The sequence below is a fragment of the Erpetoichthys calabaricus genome, chromosome 6, assembly GCF_900747795.2.
Source record: "Erpetoichthys calabaricus chromosome 6, fErpCal1.3, whole genome shotgun sequence".
Lineage (NCBI taxonomy): Eukaryota > Metazoa > Chordata > Cladistia > Polypteriformes > Polypteridae > Erpetoichthys > Erpetoichthys calabaricus.
Window position 1 is genome coordinate 81,560,241 of NC_041399.2, and position 19,268 is coordinate 81,579,508.

Here is a 19,268-nt window from a genome sequence, read left to right on the forward strand (position 1 = left end):
AGAGAGAGAGAGAGAGAGAGAGAGAGGGAGAGAGAAAGTAAGCTGGATAGCTTCTCAGCCATCTGCCAATAGCGTCCCTTGTATGAAATCAACTGGGCAAACCAACTGAGGAAGCATGTACCAGAAATTAAAAGACCCATTGTCCGCAGAAACCCGCGAAGCAGCGAAAAATCCGCGATATATATTTAAATATGCTTACATATAAAATCCGCGATGGAGTGAAGCCGCGAAAGGCGAAGCGCGATATAGCGAGGGATCACTGTACTGAACTTTGGCATGTATTTATAACACCTTTTCAGGCCTGTATTAACCCCTCTAATATTCTCTGGTTTCTTTCTTCTCCCTGGTTGATGGTCAACTTGAGTGCAAGGTGCAAAGATTCTCAACTCTTGTACAGTAGTTGCATTGTCTCATGAATTGCTAAGTTATGATCTTAAAGAGAAGTTCTGGGTTTTTTTAGGCAATCTACATACTCTATGGTTCTTGCAGCCGTTTCACTGTTAGTATCTGGGTAAGCCAGGTGGTCACGTCCAAGGTTAAAACTTAGGAGGAGAGTTTTGTGAGGTTTTATAGCTTGAGGTATTTCCCTGATGCTTGGCTCTGTTGTGCTTCACACCATGGCTCTGAAATGGGACACTAAATGACTTTTAAATGTCTGAGTAGGATTGTTATGAACTTTGGTTGCATGACAGACAAAAAAACTCCTCTGTAATTCTAAAATACAGTTAAATATGTCTATACTATAAAAAAAACATTTAGCAAATATAAAAGGGAGACTTCTCATGTATGATAACCCTAACTCTAAGCTACCTCCACACCAAACGCCTTATCATTATATAAATAAATGTTCAAAAAGACTCCTTTTAAATATATAAATTATTAGAAAAAGTTAATATTGGGAATATTTTAATATGAAGCATTATTTAAAAGATAATTTAATGAAAAGACTTTGGGGTTTCATTTTTGGATTTCACTTTTTATTATGTTGTTCTTAATCTAAATAATTGTCATCATTCCGATTTCTATTGTGTCCACAAAATATTTACTTCAGATTTTTTCAAAATATTTAATAATGTAATTGTTTCCTTAAGAGGCATTAGCTCTCTGGAAATGTGTTCTTTTGAATTGCGGCGTTTTAATTAACCTGAATTTAAATAATTATAAATAAAAAAGGTATTATCCCCACCCCTCATGCAATATGACGGTTACAAGATTACGCGAGAAGCATAAAGGATAACCTAGCTCTTTATTGATGGTTTCACGCGGTATTACAAACAGGAAGCTTATGACAGACATATCAAGCATGTGGGTATCTTGATCTACTCAGTCTTGCCATCTTTCGTTTGCCACACTGAAAGGATTTTAACTGGACAGAAGACATAATCTTCTGCCCGGCCTCGGATGGAAGACATACTCTTCCGCCCGGCAGGTTCAAAGTGTTGGCCGTAGTTTCATCCTTATATTCGGGTTTCTCCATGTGCAGGCTCCTTCTCTTGGATCTAAACAAGGACAGGAAAGGACTCAAACCCCACCTTCAAAAATACAGGAATAGCACAATGCCTACATACAGTTCTCATTCTCCCAACAAGGAAAGTGTGCTGACAGAGGACAGAAATATACTAGTCTGTCTTTAGGCTCTCTAGTTCTGTGCTTGGCTCTGCAATTCTAAATACTGAAGCTGTGCCCCTCTGTACCATACTTGGTCTGCCTGTATGAATGAGTCCATAACAGTGGGCACAGAGAACAGTGACATTAAACTTAAATAACAAAACATAGTATAACAGTGACGACTTGTTTTAGAAACTTGCGGAAGCCTAGTTGCTCAGATTTTTAAACTTTCTAGAAAGTAACCTATAATTTACTGTATATCTTTTTGACTTTTTGATCAACTGCTGCTACTGAAAATATGTAACTTCTGTGGGAAAACTGGTAAGATTTTATATGAAAAAGACAGCTGTGTAAAACACTCACAAAGAGGACCACTGTTATTAAATGGTTTTGCATTATTGCTCTGCAGTGTATTGTCAAATTGATAGTCAAGTTTTCTCCTGACATTTATTGGTAGCTTTTGGACTAACCATATAGACAGCTTATTGATCCCAAGGGGAAACTTCAATAGACCACATATATTAACATTGGATACACTAAAGTCAAAGCAGAAAATAAATAAAAAATATATATTTTTAACATTAACTATTTAAATTAAAATATTAAAACTGAGAAAAATATTCTGTAATCTGAGTCTACATTGAAAAGTCTCATGAGAGCTGAAAACACTGTTAGTACTCCCTGGAGCATTGGCGAAGTGTAAAGCAGTGTTTGTCTGATGGAGACGCACATGACCTGCATTCATGAGTAAGACTAATCCTTTTGCAAAAATCCAAATTATTACTGTTTTGTATATACTACCATCAAACTGAGTTTTTCATGCTACTTAACTTTTGTAATACTTATCATTCAGGAAATTTACTGGATAAATTTGGCAATTCTTCTCTAACCTTAGGATTCCTGAATCATTGTATTTGCCTGCTTGCAAAAGTGACAGAGGTTCATAAATTAAAGCTAGGTTGCAGGCACTAAGTCTTTTTATATTATTCTCTAATCCACTAGGCTTTGACTTTCTTGTTATTTTTTTGGGAATTTTATTAATTTTACTTCAAAAAGGTACAACCAAGCAGAAAAAGGTATAGAGCTTATACAACAAATAACTTCAAAATCAACCTAGAAAGCACAGCAGAAAATTTTAAAAAGTAATAATAATAATAAAAAAACCCTAAAAAAACAGAATTCATCCCCCACTGAAGAGAAAGAAAGAAGAGCCAAGAACAGAGAAATAAAGTTGAAAAAACACCTTTTCCCCCCTTATCCTATAAGCAAGGTTTTTTTTTCAAATTTCCAATAGTACAGAATGTCAGTTTACCTAATGACTTATAAAATTTGGGTTGGTTTTCTTCCAGTTAAGCTAAATAAGTCTACTTGTTGTGATGATGCGGGTTGGCTCCATGCTACCGGTTGCATCTTGGGAGCCTCTTGAATCCACCTACTGCCGATAACATACCCAAGGGATGAGCCCGGCAAATGAGGACACTCACCCAAAGCAAGGAGTGGGTGCAAAAGTGAACATTGTGCTTTTATTAAAGCCATCAAAAAACAAATAGCGTTTAAAAGTGCACTGCTCTCATCAATAAATAAATAATCCTTAAACAAAGGTGACAATCTGTGAGATTAAAAATAAGAATTAAAAATGAGAGTAAACCAACAGTCATCAGGTCCTTCATGCTCTGTCAGACAAGCCCAGCGCAACTCCCTGTTCGTCTCCCAGCTCACCCATTGCTCGCTCAGCTGGCGGAGACACTAACAGCCATGGTCCACACCTTCCGAACCCCATTTTAACTGCCTCAAGCAGTGTTGGCCAGATTACTCAGGGTCGGTTATCCTCCCATCTTCCTTCTCACTCCCCTGACATACCTCGGATCCCTGGGTCAGGGCTCCCTCTCAATCGCACCCACTCCTCACCAATATTCAGTGGGGACGATTCGCCCCTAGAGCTCTGATCCTTCGCTCCTTCGTAGGGCTCAAGCCTGCACTGCCCTTCATCTTACTGGCTAGCTGGCTGATCCTTCCTCTCCCCATCAATTTTCTTCTCATTGTTCTTTTTTCTTTCTTTTTTTTCTCTTTATTGCTGTGCCGCCTCCCTTTCATCTTCCTCCATTGGCAGCCAATAAAGCAATAAATACAGAACACCCTTCACATGCAGGCATACTCTGTCTCAATCACCCCACCAACTTCCTGCAGGCACACGAGCACACACACCCACAGAGATCGAGCCGGCAATTTAATTATTTATTTATTAAAAACTGACCAGCTGCTTCACCATGGACCCACTATACCACACGTTAGTAGTTTGGTAGTTAGTAGCTACAATCAATATGTCCCTTATCTACGTTAAGCTCATCTGGAAATACATCATGACTGTTAACACTAGAATTCCTGAAGCCTACGAAAAAGCTTGTAATCTCGGGCCATCTTAAATTCCTTCGCAACTCATCATCAGGTCCTTTGTTTTCCAAATGTATCTAACAGTACAGGCAGCAAGCAGAAAATTCTAAGAGCTTAAATCTGTTTGTCTGGGTGTGAGGTGCCTGGAATTGTAGAGGGTAAACAATATATTGTTATTTTGAATACATGCATTTCATGTGTGTTCTGTGTCTACAATGATTTATGTAAATATAGGACGACAGGAAATGTGAGGCAGGAATTGTTGAACACAAAACTAAAACAGAAACTTTTTCATGTTTTAGTAATAATTGACAAAATATAGACATTAAGTGTACAGGTACAATGTGTGAAGACTGAAGTTCAAATATCACACTTTCACACAAGGTACAAGCACTGTATAACAAAACAAGTGCACTTTTATTCAAGAATATAACCAAAGAAAAAAAGATTGGGTTAGGGTACAATGCTGACAGGAACGCTTGGGTGGTGCAGAGGTAAGAATTGCTGACTCATAATCAAGAGGTTGTGGGTTCGATTCCGGGCCCTTCGTAGATTTACCATTTTGAGTAGTGAGCTGCTCTTATTGTTACTATTATAGAATAAAAACATACATTTGATTTATTTTAGTCTGTAAGTTTATGGTGCTTGTAAAAGTTAGCTTTTTTTTTTATTGTTCAGTTTTATTCTCTCACGTTCATACTCCCCCCAATCTGACACTGCTAGTTTTCAGATAATGACGTGCTATAGCAGAGGTGAACTCAGATGAGGATGAGAGGTCTACATTGAAAAGAGAACAGAAGCCCTCTCCAAAAGAAACGTCCACTCACATATAAGAACAACGCAGCTACACCAGGTGTAAAGGCGAAAGATAACACCATTTGGATGCAGCAACAGGTCGGGCGTCATCCTGCCAATCTGCCACACGCATGTCCTTCAACGAAACAGAAGGGCTTACAGAGCTCGCCAAGGTATCGTGCATAGTTTCATTTGTGATTATGTTTTGTGATAGTGTTTATATGAAAAACATTTATATGTTACTTATATAAACGCCACATCGAATGTTGTTTACCTGTATGTATTTACTTGTCTTCCTACAGCGTAAAGTCAAAGTAGACTGCTGAGCTTCCTGTGTTTGATCGACACAGGCATGCTGACAAAGTACATGTGCAGGAAAAGATCCCAGTCATCCCACGGGAGAAAGACTTTCTGAGACTAAGGTCATAAAGCTTATGGAGCTGTTTCTGGACAAAGGCAGAACCGTAACAACAGTTGCGTAAAGTGCTACAGGAGATTCCATCTGCAGGTAAAGTCATTTGCATACTAAAGTAGCACTAGTGGAGTCCTTTCCTAGTTGCCCATCTTCCAGAATGGACAAGACCAAAATGTTCACATTCTTGTTCTCACCAGTTGTTTGCAAGGCATACCTAGTGCCACTCATTATAAAGAGGAAATACCAACACACCACAGTATGAAAGGTGACTGCTTTGGTTTGTTCCTGATCAGACAACTAAAAGAAACAATTATGGATCCATGTGAATTATTCTTTAAAGAGGTTAGTAACCAGTTTTCCATTTAGGTGGTTAGAAAATCAGCTCCAGAAAATTTCAGTTGGCTGCTGAGTTCTGAATCATGGTAAATTTGACTCAGTTGAAGATAAAAGAGCATAATGAATGGTTAAAGATTTCCATCCATTTCCAGGTTCCATCAAGCATGATGTTCTTTATGATGTGTTATGTTGGAGAAAAACTAAAGATGGACAGAGATAACCTTCATAAAATCAAAAGTTTGCCTGGATTGGCTGGTTGGCTAAACAGCCATCTTGTTTGTACACTGCATCATTACAATACAGTCTAAAATAAGAAATTAGAAGCCAGCAACAAGATGATTGTACCCTGAAATGCCAAAATTCATTTAGATGGGTATGGGTAGATTAAAGTCGGTAATTCATAGCTCATATTCATTAATCGTTAATTTTTTATAGATTGTATTTATTTATTTATTTATTTATTTTTTTTCAAGCAAATTAATATTTTTATTTTATTAATTTTCATTGTAATCATTCCATACAAACAGATCAATTTATAACCCAACAAATTTGAAGACAAATCAAACCCCACCCCTGAGAAGGAGAGCTTAGCTAAAGGAAAATTGCTTTAAGCTTTTTAATAAGGCAACATTAGACAAAAGAAGGGGAGAAGTAAATATCTATATAAATAAGAGATGGAGAAGGGAGTTAAATGCAATAATAGTTAATTCTCTTATTCTAAAATAATATTGATTAAATCCTGCCAAGTTTTGAAAAAATTTTGTACAGATCCTCTAACTGAAAATTTGATTTTTTCCAATTTCAAATAATATAAAACATCAGTTTCCCACTGACTTATAAGAGGAGAATTAGGATTCTTCCAATTTAACAAAATAAGTCTGCGTGCCAAGAGTGTAGTGAATGCAATCACCGTTTGTTTGTCCTTCTCCAATTCAAGTCCATCTGGAAGGACACCAAACACAGCTGTTAGTGGGTTAGGAGGGATTGTGATACTAAGGCTGTCTGAGAGGCACTTAAAAATTTTTGTCCAAAATGATGTTAGTTTGGTGCAGGCCCAGAACATGTGACCCAGTGAGGCAGGAGCTTGGTTGCAGCGCTCGCAGGTTGGATCCTGGCCTGGAAACATTTTGGACAGTTTTAAGCGAGACAGATGAGCTCGATATATAGATTGTATTTAAAGGTCCAGCTCCATCAGCAAGTGCAAAATACTCTTTTGAAACTCTTTGAAGTTACACGTGTAAGTATGAATTTAAAATATTTAGTTTATATCCCTTGTGGCAAGTGGCTGGGGGTGGTACCCAGCCGGGACACCCAGAAGGACCGCAGGAGGGCTTATGCCTCCTCCAGACCACAAGGGTCCGACCGCCCTGGTGGCTTTGGGGACCACTGGAACAGAGCTTAGAAGCTCAACCCTATAGGGGCCCATGGGCACCGCCAGGGGGCACCCAGATGCCTGAGGAGCCCTGGCCCTCAGCACTTCCGCCACACCCGGAATTGCTGGGGGTAAGAAGACCAAGGACTCCTGGGGTGCTTCCGGGTGCACAGCCGGCACTTCCGCCACACCAGGGAGTGTCAGCAGTCGCTCATTGGGAGACACCTGGAGCACGTCCGGTGGATATAAGAGGGGCCGCCTCCCTCCATTTGATGGCTGGAGTCGGGTGAAAGAGGACGGAGCTCAGAGGAGAGGAGTGGAGGCGGTCAGGAAGAGAGAGGCATTGGATAAGAGGCCTGGACTTTGTGGGTGATTTGGTACGGGAATACCGGGTTGTGCATCACTGTAAATATGACAAATGTAAATAAATGTGTGTGTGGTGGTAAACCATCGGTGTCCGCCTGTCTGTGTCCAGGCCAAACTCCACACCCACTATCCTTGTATGCCCTATTGATCTATTTTTTTTATTGTTGTTAGAGAGAGATATGTCTGGGAAAAGATAATATTCTGTCATCATCTATGCTGATTTGGCTTATTTTTTTATTCTTCAGATATCCCTGACAGGAGAAAGCTTCTAGTGCTGACCTTCTTTCCTCACAGCAGTATCTGGTAGGCCTCCTTTATGCAAAATGTTTAATACATTATGTGTTTTCTCACCCATGATAAGAAATGTTATAATTATTTTAATGTTGTTTAATCTTTTGTAAAGTTTAGTTAGGTTCTGGACAAATGCAGTGACCTAAACACCCAAACACCTATGAGGACAGACTTCTGATCTTTGGGATTTGAAGAACTGGAAGCGATGATATCTCAGTTTTGTTGTTCTGGTGTCTGTAGTATATACAATGCTTTGTTTCACTGGCATAACTAAAATGGCTGTCTTTGATGTTTGTTTAATAGTCCATCTCTATTTGGTAGGTAAACCTAACATTACAAACTGCAATAGAAAATGAAATTGTTTCTCTACAGGGCAAAGACATCTTGGCTGACCTGGCTGCCATCATTTACTTGCAGCATACTGGATCCTTTCCCTGTTGGTATTTGTGTAAATGCCTTATATAAGCAGTCATTTGTCAATAGAAACTTGCCACAGTTTCCCCAATAGAAACGTGCTTTTCCCCTTTCTTCTAAATTGATGCTAACACTAAGACATACTTTTTTCCTTTCTACAAAATCAGGCCACTGAATTTTATGTGTAAGAGATCAGTCTGTTTCCTCACTCTCTCTCTCTCTCTCTGAACATTAATTATTTAAATTGGACAGAGGTGTAACTACGTCAAGATGCCTTCCCGCTTGCTATGTGCAAACTGTGTTTTTATTTTATAATTTTACTTACTTTTTACCGTCTTTCATACCCATACAATGAGTTCAGTAGTTTATGACAGCGCAATACTTCAAAACATTGGAAAACAAGTTTCACACTTAGATTCTGAACTTTTTAAACCTAATCTGTTATAGCCAGCTGACATACACCGGAGTGCAGACGTGGACACAGGACGTGGCTGCAAGGCCCCGCGATGACGCACAAAGAAACACAGAGGGACCCATACTGGAGTCTGAAACAGACTGAGGAAATGAGCCCAGCGCCCTCCACTGTCCAGCATTCTTCTCTTGAATGTACAGTCACTGAACAACAAGCTGGATGATCACAGAGCACTGGTGACTTTCCAACGGGATGTGAGGGACTGCAACAGTCTTTGTTTTATTGAGACATGTGTCAGAGGGGAACATTTTTTTTTTGTGCACTGGGTGGTTCCATTAGGCACCCATTGTTGGGACTGGGGGGTGAGAAGTTAAAAGGCTGTCTGCAGGATGTATTTATTTGCTGTACTGCAAAGGAGTCACCACTTTGAAGTTTATGGCTGGTTGAGATTTACAAACAATACCACGGGTGATAACAGAACTGCTGCTTCCTTGCAGGATCCTGGATAATCCAGTTACTGATTATGTCAGGATTGTTTGTGTAAGTATTTACTGTCTTGCAAAGGAGTCGCCGCTTTGAAGTCTGGCCTTGGAGGATGTCTGTATTTACCTGACTTGGAAATATTGGTTTCTAATAATGATAATGGCAGGGACTGAATTAGATAAAAACTCCTGGCAGCAGAAGGCGGAGGGGAGAGTCCATAGGAAACGCTGCCAAGACACTCGGACAGGGCACAGGGGCTCGCAGGCAGACAAGGGTACCTGGCTAGCACGACTTGAGGCACAAGGATGGCAACATTTACTTCCAGGGAGGAAGAGACAGCTCCACAAGGAGATGCCAGTCGTGGGTCCAGCGAAAGAGGGAAGCCGCATGAGAGGACCAAGCAAAGCTGACAGACGAGGAATGAGGCATGCCTAGGTCCCAGCCACACAAGGAGCCCAGAGTGGAAGAAAAAGGAACAACGAAGAGACGCTGACAGGGAGTCAACAATTTGACACAACTTCTGCCGGGGAACAGAGTGCATCCATGGACAGTTGAACAATTAAGTGTTGGGGTAACACAGTGCCCAAACTGGACTCTGCACCACTAAAGGTTGTATCCTCCAATTCTTGCTTTTAACGGACTTTTAGAGGGTGGAATGTGTATTTTCCTTTTAAAAAAAGGGAAATTGATTCCTGATATTTTTAGGTTTTGTTATGTTCGTTCATCTTTTTAATGTACCTTATATTGTTTTGTGTAATAGAACTTACTGATGCTTTTTTCTAAAATTTTCGTTCTGTCTTTCATTGTGTGTTTACTTACCGCCCAATTTAAAGAAACCTGTATGCTATTATTGGTAAATTTCAGGAGTTCCCAGTCTCTTAATAAAACTGGGTGGCGTAGTCGGATATTTTAATGGTGTCTAAGTTAGATTACCTATAAGTGTGACCAGACACCTGTGACACATGGCTGACCCCCCTAGTGCCGGATTAAGTGGTGACTCTGTCAGTTGCCTTTTCCATTTTCTGTATGGACAGAATGGATGAGGCCAACATATCTGAAGGTGTTTAGTCTGTTTCATGGTTAACGCCAAGTGGTGAGAGGCAAAGAGCATTTCTGTTCTCTCTCGCTCCTGCTCGCCTCATCTGGAATAACTAACCATTAAGTGTCGTCTATTTTACCTACCTTGTGAGTTCAGCTTGGTTATCACCATGGCGGTCTAAAAACCACCTCATGCGGACACATGTATGCTTTTGTCTGAACTACAAGATGTGCCTATTGTGAAACAAAACAAACACCCAGACGCAGCAATCTTTGTGGTGGGGACCTTTAATAAAGCGAACCTCAGACAAGTTATGCTGAATCTCTAGCAACATGTTACATGTACAATCAGTGGAGCTAACACACTGCTACACACCATTCAAGCAGGGCTACAAAGCTGTTTCACTACTAGCGTTTGGGAGATTAGATCGTGACGCTGCTTTCCTCATGCTGGAACATAAACAAAAGTTTCATTAGGAAACCCCGGTAAATGAGGGAAGTAAAGTACTGGTCTGCCCAAACAAAAGCCATACTACATGACACACTTGATTGCATAGACCTCTGTGCTATTTTTTGACTTGCCTCCCTCCTATTATAACTCCCTTTCTCCAATGTGCCATATAGCTAATAATTTAAATTGGATCATCTTAGTTGTTTTTGTGTGATTAGCAAACAAATAGACTCCCAAACAGCTTACGATTTTATTGATATGAATTAACAAATCCGGCAAAGACTTCTGTGGTTCTGACTTGAACATGAGTGATGTAGTCCTGATTTAGACCCCATGAAAGCTTTCCCTCCAGCTCTCTCCTGCTTTCTGGTCAGTGCCACCGTTTCCAACCCATATAACATAGCTGGTCCCACTACCATCCTGTAGACCTTGCCTTTCACTCTTGCTGATACCCGTCTGTCACAAATTACTCCTGACACTCTTCTCCACCCATTCCACCTTGCCTGCTCTCTCTTTTTCACCTCTCTTACATAATCCCCATTACTCTGAATTGTTGATCCCAAGTATTTAAACTCATCCACCTTCACCAACTCTACTCCTTGCATTCTCACCATTCCACTGACCTCTCTCTCATTTACACACATGTATTCTGTCTTGTTCCTACTGACTTTCATTCCTCTCCTCTCTAGAGCAAACCTCCAACTCTCCAGGGTCTCCTCAACCTGCTTCGTACTCCCACTACAGGTCACAATGTCATCAGAAAACGTCATAGTCCACAGGGACTCCTGTCTAATCTCATCTTTCAACCTGTCCATCACCACTGCAAATAAGAAAGGGCTCAGAGCCGATCCCTGATGTAATCCCAGCTCCACGTTGAATGCATCTGTCACTCCTACTGCAGTTCTCACCACTGTCACACTTCCCTCATACATATCCTTTACAACTCTTACATACTTCTCTGCCACTCCTGACTTCCTCATACAATATGCATTGGGTGTGACGAGGATGGTCAGGATTAGAAACGAGTACATTAGAGGGACTGGCTCAGGTTGGAAGGTTGGGAGACAAAGTCAGAGAGGTGAGATTATGTTGGTTTAGACATGTGCAGAGGAGAGATGCTGGGTATATTGTGAAAAGGATGTTAATGATAGAGCTGCCAGGGAAGAGGAAAAGAGGAAGGCCTAAGAGCAGGTTTATGGATGTAGTGAGAGAAGACATGGAGGTGGTAGTTGTAACAAAGCAAGATGCAGAAGGCAGGACAATATGGAAGAATATGATCCGCTGTGGCAACCCCTAACAGGAGCAGCCGAAAGAAGAAGAAGAAGAAAGCTTTCCCACTGTATGATTGGCATTAAAAGGAACATCCTTTTGTTGTTTCTGGTGTGGGGTAAAGGGTTTATTTGTTTTCATATGGGCTTATAGCAAATCAGGTCTACCCTGGACCACAGATCACAGTGACCTTGGGAAATTTTACAGTACACCTTTTACAACATTTTATTTTTCTCATGGTATACTGAAATAAAAACATGATGCAGAATAAAGTGACATCCTGGATGGTTTCTTTAATATGTGCACCTCTCATATATAACTAATCTGTTTTTGTCAATTTTCAACATCACAATGTCATGCCAGACATTAGAAAGTGCTGATGTCTATAGCTGCTGGAGACATTTCCTTTGGGAAGAAATGACAGAGAATCTTTACAAATGATAACCCCCATTCTGCACTATATTTGTATAGTCATTTCACAAAAAATCCTTTGCTCATGTTATGATTTTCTCAACAGTCATGATTTTTTCACTTTTTGAAAGGCAAATTACAGCTGCAACCACTGAGGATGTGACATGGTGTAGTCTGACCAGCCCAAACAAGACAGCAGCCCCCTCTAGAAAATGTAAGTATGTATAAAAAGTCATGAACTACATACAGTCTTTTGAGTGTAAATGCTACCATACAATCTTATATTTCAGATGATCTTTTTGCGAATGGCCTATGTATAACTTAGTCTTGTCATTCGAGATCTGTAGGATGTAGATAGATTCCATGCACCTTCATTCTCTCTTAACACTAGAATTACCAGAGTCTACGAAAAAACTTGTAGATCCAGCCCACCTTAAAACCATTCTCACCTCTCCACCAGCGTCTTTTGTCTTCTAAATGTGCCGATTAAAACGAGCAGCAAGCAGCCGGCTATTCCATCCTCCACCACCGCAGAATGTTCACTAAGTTTTCCCAGCTCATGCCTTGTTTGATTATCTGGGAGTGACTGAAGTGCTGGAGTTTTGGAGTGGAAATAATTGATCGCTATTTGCCGTTTTCAGTAGTGAGCTGCTCTTTTTGTTAATATTATACAGTACACACATACACTTGGTTTGCGTCTGTATTTGCGCTGTTACTTAGATTCAGATCGGGGGTGGGGGGATGTTAGAGCGTGTGAGCTTATTCAGTGCAGCAGGATCAACGCACATGTTGATCTTTTTTTTCTTTCAGTACATGTGCCTTCCCTGTTTATTTATATATCTAGTGACTTTTCTGCCTGTCTGTCTCTCTATTACACAGTGCTCTGTCTGTCTGTATGTTATGGATCTTGAAAATAACAGTTATAAGGACACTTGTTCATGTTAATTGCAGTCTCAATTGGTAAAAAATATTTTAAAAGGAGCATCCCACATGAAAATATAACAATCTCATTAACTGACAGTGCATACCAATTTATAAATTTTATGTCCGTTTGAGGTTAAGAAGAAAAAAAAATGACACATTCTCCTCAACGGGGAATTGAACTCAGATCTCTGAGGGACAGTAAGCCTGCTACCCTCTGAGACAACAAATCTTACTGCTACTTCGCGGAAGCTGTTATATTGTTCCTGAACCTTTTGTGAACGTGTTTCTTTGATGTTTGGACTTCATGCTTCACACATTCTATAGTTTATGCCTACATTTTGTAACATTTATTACTAAAATATGAAAAAGTTTCTGTTTTAACAATGTGTTTACACAGATTACTGTAGAAACGGAACACACATGAAATGTGTGTGTTCCAAATAACGATCTATTATTTCCACTCTAAAACTCCACTTCACTCCCAGATAATCAATCAAGTCATGAGTTGGGAAATGTTCAAGCACATTCTAGGTCGGTGGGGGGATGGAATAGCCAGCTGCTTGCAGCTTGTTTTTATCTGCACATTTAGAGGACAAAGGACGCTGGCGGAGAGGTGCGAATGGTTTTAAGCTGGGCCTAGTTTTAAGCCATCAAGGTTTTACACTTTGAATTGAATTATTTTACTTTTACATAAAAGGCTGCTGCAGTGGCAAACACCATAATGGCTGGAATGGAACAGATACAGGCCAACAGGAATATATCTAGGGAGATATCATACCATCCATAAATCCTAGATATGGTGTGAGAGGAAGCCTTTTTTGGTCCCTGTGCTCATTTTTAAAACAGCTTTGTAGAAATAGACTAGCTATGGTTTGGCATGTTATGGACATGGTTTATTTTCATTTTTTCAAATAAGAGGCAGACCTGTATGGGTGCATTAAGGGAAAGGGAGAATTTCATGTATTTGCTGTGATAAACCTAGACGAGTACTCTGTCTTTACCAGTGTTAAATGTGCTTTTTTATGTTTTATTTGGTTCAGGTTTTTTTGTCTACCAATTCTGTTATAATTAAAAATAAGTTTAATAATCTGTACTAGGTTTTTGGGGTGAAAAAGAGGAGTTTGGTTCAGAAAAAAATGCAAAACATATGAAACATAAATCTAAATACAAATGTAAAAGGGGGTGTGAAAAACAGAAGATATCAAATGCAAATATTCAATTTATTAAAACATAATCCTATCAGATCCTGGAAAACCAAAAGTCACCTTTCATATTCTCCCTAATCCTATCAGCCTTCTCATCAACCTCACCATCTAGTGGACTGTGGCAACAATAAATACTCTCTTTAATATTCTCTGATTTAAAATGTACAATTATACAAATCTCACATAATTTTTGAACTGTGTATACAAATATGGTTTCTGCAGGCCTTTTACACATATTAGGTGCCTCACTACTGACACATTGTGTTTGTTGATGAAAGAGGAATTGTGTTTGTTGATGAAAGAGGAATAATGATTTGGGAAACTGTACACAGTCTTCAGTCCTTGCAAATGACATTTGCTCTTATAATTAACAAAGAGGCTTACTTTGGAAGAAAGAGTTTGAGTATGTTGATCTTTTCTCAGTTTTGGTTTACTTAGGTGGAAAGTAAATGAGCTAAAAAGCTATTACAGAGAGACTGCACTGGAAGATGACAGAGAAGCCTGGTCTAAAAAAGACAAGGTTGAAATCCAGAGAAACCACCAAAAGCACCAAAACCCAAAATGGTAAAAAAAGTAAAAGTTGGAAACACACGCAAAGACTGAACTTGGTTTCAGCTTCAAATCCAGAATCATGGGCATCAAGATTAGCACACTGGCGTCTTTGGCCAGTTGGGAATGATGGCTCAAAATGTTACATACAGTGGAACCTCGGTTCACGAACATCTCGGTACATGTACAAATCGGTTTACGACCAAAAAGTTCGGCAAACTTTTGCCTCGGTTCACGATCACACACTCGGTATACGAACAAGCCAGTTTCCCTTTCGGTTTGTACATGTTCAGTCTCTCCCTGTGCATTTCCTGTGCAGCAAGCAAGAGAGAGAGAGCGCGCGACATACACACACACACACACACACACACACACACACGCACATACACACACACAGAGGCAGCACGAGAGAGAGACAGACGCACACACACAGGCAGCGCCAGAGAGAGAGACAGACGCACACACACAGGCATCGTGAGCGAGAGAGAGGGCTGGACTCATAAGGTAGAGAAGGCAGTTAAAGAATGCACTGGGCTTGATTTTGTTTTCACTTCTGTTTACAGCGATCAGTTCGTTACGTGCATTGTTGCAATGTTACTTTTCTTGGTGGTTTATTAAATTACGGATTTTTTCAAATGTTAATTTTTTTCCCTGTGCTTAAAACTCATTAAAAAAAAGTGTTTTTAGCCAGCGGTTGGTAGCGCTATAGCGCGAACTATTGCAGTGTGAGTTTTCTCTGTTGTTCAAGGTTTTCTCAGTGTTATTCAATGTTTTTACATTTAGTTTACTATTATACTGTGCATTCTATGGTTTAATTAAATATATTTGTGCTTAAAAACTTAAAAAATACATATATTTACATACAGTTCATATGGTCTGGAACGGATTAATTGTATTTACATACAGTCCTATGGGGGAAACTGCTTCGGTTCACGACCAAATCGGTTTACGACCACAGTCTTGGAATGAATTATGGTCGTGAACCGAGGTTCCACTGTAACTGCAAACAGGGCATAACAACATTAAACAATATGGCCTCTAACACGCAGAATCACAAAGTGGTTGTGAGAGACCAAAAAAAAAAGAACAAAATAATGATAAAATATAACAATAATGCCAAATCTGAACATAAAAGTACAACAACCCAGAAAAAAATATATTTAAAACCACCCTGAACTATAAGGAATTCACTGACTAATTCAAATGTCCTACCAGTTCTGAAACCAACTTGTCCAAATTGTAAAGAAAGCAGAGTGCTCAGCAAAGGTGCAAATGTCATTATAAATTTTTAGTGCGTGTACAATAAAGATAATTCATTTATCATTGAGCTAAACTGCATTAATACAAATGTATGCATGAAGTGTATTAGAAAATGTTCTGGAACTGTATGTGTCTAAATATAAATTCTGAAAACAGAAAGAAAAATAAAAATATGTTATTTTATTGAGGATGTAAACACATGTGATGGACATCTAAAAACAATGCAGGCTGATCACAACAATGTTCATGTGGATCCTGTGCAAATGTCCCTTAGAAAAAAGACAGTGCTGCCCAGAGAAATAACATGCACAATACTCGTAAATACTTAAAATATGCTAAAAGGAAGGTTGACAGACATAGCTAAAGATATTGCTTAAATTAGCCTTAGGAAGCTAAGTGCTCTGCCTTGGAACATGCATGAATAAATGCACAAATTAATGCAATAATTAATGAATAATTCAGCAAATTAATGCTGGAATTAGAGAATGAATAAACACTTTAATGAATGCAAAGATTATGTCTGAATAAATACATGAAAAAATACACAAATGAGTGAACACATAAATAATCATTAATGTACAGTAAGTAATTATTACTATAATTATTAAGAAAAATTAAGTTATTACATTCAGACATTATACATACAATAAGAAATGAATGAGACATGAGCAAAAAAACTAGGGTGTGAATAAAAGCATTAAGTAAAGCATAAATGAATGTGTAGAAAAATTCATTAAAAGGTAAATGGTAAATTGCAGAAGTATAAACAAAATAGTTTATGATTTATTGAAATATTACCTCCCAACAAGGGACAATACTAATAAATATAACCAATTAAAAATAATAATTTAATTTTAGTCATTGTAAATTGATAAACATCTATTAAAATAAATAAATCCAAAGTTGGAAATGTAGGCAATAATATTGCACTCACTAAAAGGTGAAAGTCGGAAGATTTACCTTTAACAGGTTCCTTTTACTAAAGTAGTTGCTGAGTACACGTTATACCATATAAGCATTGTAATCACCTTCCTACTAGCTCCCCTATGCCCATAATTCCTTATTACTACAGAACTCCCAATTGTTCAAAAGACTTACTGCAGGAAACTTTTGGGTTTAACTGCTGCCTTTATCATCTTCTTTCTCTCCCCACATTAGCCGTGTTGGACCCTCATTGCATGTTGCACCTCGAATTCTTTCCCCTCTTGGAGCCCTAACTGCGCTGCCAATCATTTGTGCTAAGTTCATTTTATATGGAAGTCAGTAGATGAGAAGACATGCTCTAAATTATAGAAATAACCTTCTTCGGTTTATAGGTTTTCATGAAATGTTTTTCCGTTGAATATCACATAAAATGAATCCTGTTTTCATTATTTGAAAGGACCCAGTCACTTTTCTGCTTCTGCCACGTTGAAACTCTCATGTGGGAGTGTTTTAATGTTTTGTAAAGAAATATAAACACAATTCTTTGTCTAGATTTCTGTATCCAGGATACTCTACCACCAGAAAGACTGTGACAAATCTGTTTTGAATGTCTTTTCAGTAGCTACCACACAAATTATCTGAGAATTAGTAAATTAGCTCATTTTCATTACGGACATTTTGCTTTGTTAAAATGTAATTATATTATGTTCTGTAATAGCTTAAAAAATTCAACAGTATTAAGTAAATTAAAAAATTGTGTGATAAATTTGAACAAAACATTAGAAATCTAGAATGTTTAGTTTCAAATGTTTAATAATGTATTCATATCTACTCAAATAATTACATGAATTTATATTTTTTTAATAATTAATACATTTTTAAAAACTTTTCTGAACTCTGAAAAAGACATGGCTTATTTATTCTTTAAGTTACACAATAAAAAAAGAAAAAGTACCAATGATGATAGCTCGATTTCAGCGTTTTTTTCTCAGTTAGTGGAAAACTATTCAATTTGATTCTGAAAAACATTGACAATGTGTCATCTATAAATTAATTGCTAGATTCATACCAACATTGGATTGAGAATGACTGTTAAAAAATAGATCTAGGACAATAATTTTGCTTTAGGATTTGTTTTAGTTTTTAATTATTACTGTTTTAATGATAAGTTTGAAGTTTTACCTACCCACTGGCAGTGGAAGAGTTAAAATTAGTTTCAAGTTAAAAGTAGGTGGTGTAATCTTTTACACTAAGTAAGCCATTTCAGGGATGATAACCCATTGTTAATTTTAGCAAGTGCTAATCTTAGCAGTATTACTATAATGATAGTCTTAGCCTTTTGTTTATCAAAGCAACCTAATCTTAACTAGTTCATTTTACTGTACTCAAAATAGAGAACACATAAAAAAATTAAAACTGTGCATAAGTCTAAACAGGAAAAACATTACATTTCAACAAGAGGAAATATAAAGAATGCACAATTTCACAAAAAACGTTGGCATCAAAAACATCACAACAAGGAAAAGTGCTGACATGCTGAATATTTGACTCAAAAGCAACAAGACCAAGAAAATTATTGTGAGATTGAAAAAGAAAATGCCAAAATATCACTTTCAAAAGCATCAGAATCAAGGATATTGTGAGATTAAAAAGGAAATGATTGAGGTCATTTATGTTAGGTAGAATGCCTAGAGGGGGTTGGGTGGTCTCATGGCCTCAGAACCCCTGCAAAATTTTTTTTTTTTTTTAGGGTTTTTTTTTTGGTTTTTCTGTCCTCCCTGGCCATCGGACCTTACTTTTATTCTATGTTAATTAGTATTGCCTAATTTTATTTTTTATATTTTGTCTTTTTTCTCTTTCTTCATCCTGTAAAGCACTTTAAGCTACATCATTTGTATGCAAATGTACTATATAAATAAGGTTAAAGATGGAAAAAAATAGGAAAAGTTGCAGAAATTATGCCATGATAACGAAGATTTTTATTTTTTGTCCAGTATTAGAATAAGTCACAGGTATATAAAATATTGTTTGAGACAGGCTTTGACACAAATCCATTAAATTGGCATGCCAGAAGTATTTATTATATCGAGTTTCACTATAAAAACAATCAAGATATGATACAACATATCTGTGGAAAACAGCACAGTAATGACCCAAGTTTTAAGCCCTTACATGTCAGATTTGGAAAAACAGATTTGATCTGGGAAGATCTCACACGTCAGCAAAAATATTAAATCATCAATCAAGACATGTATAAATATTTAAAAAAACCTTTATGGATCAGTCTGTGAATATTACTGATTTCTTCTTCCGCTGTAATTATAAATGAACCACTGTATGTTTTTTGGTAGAAA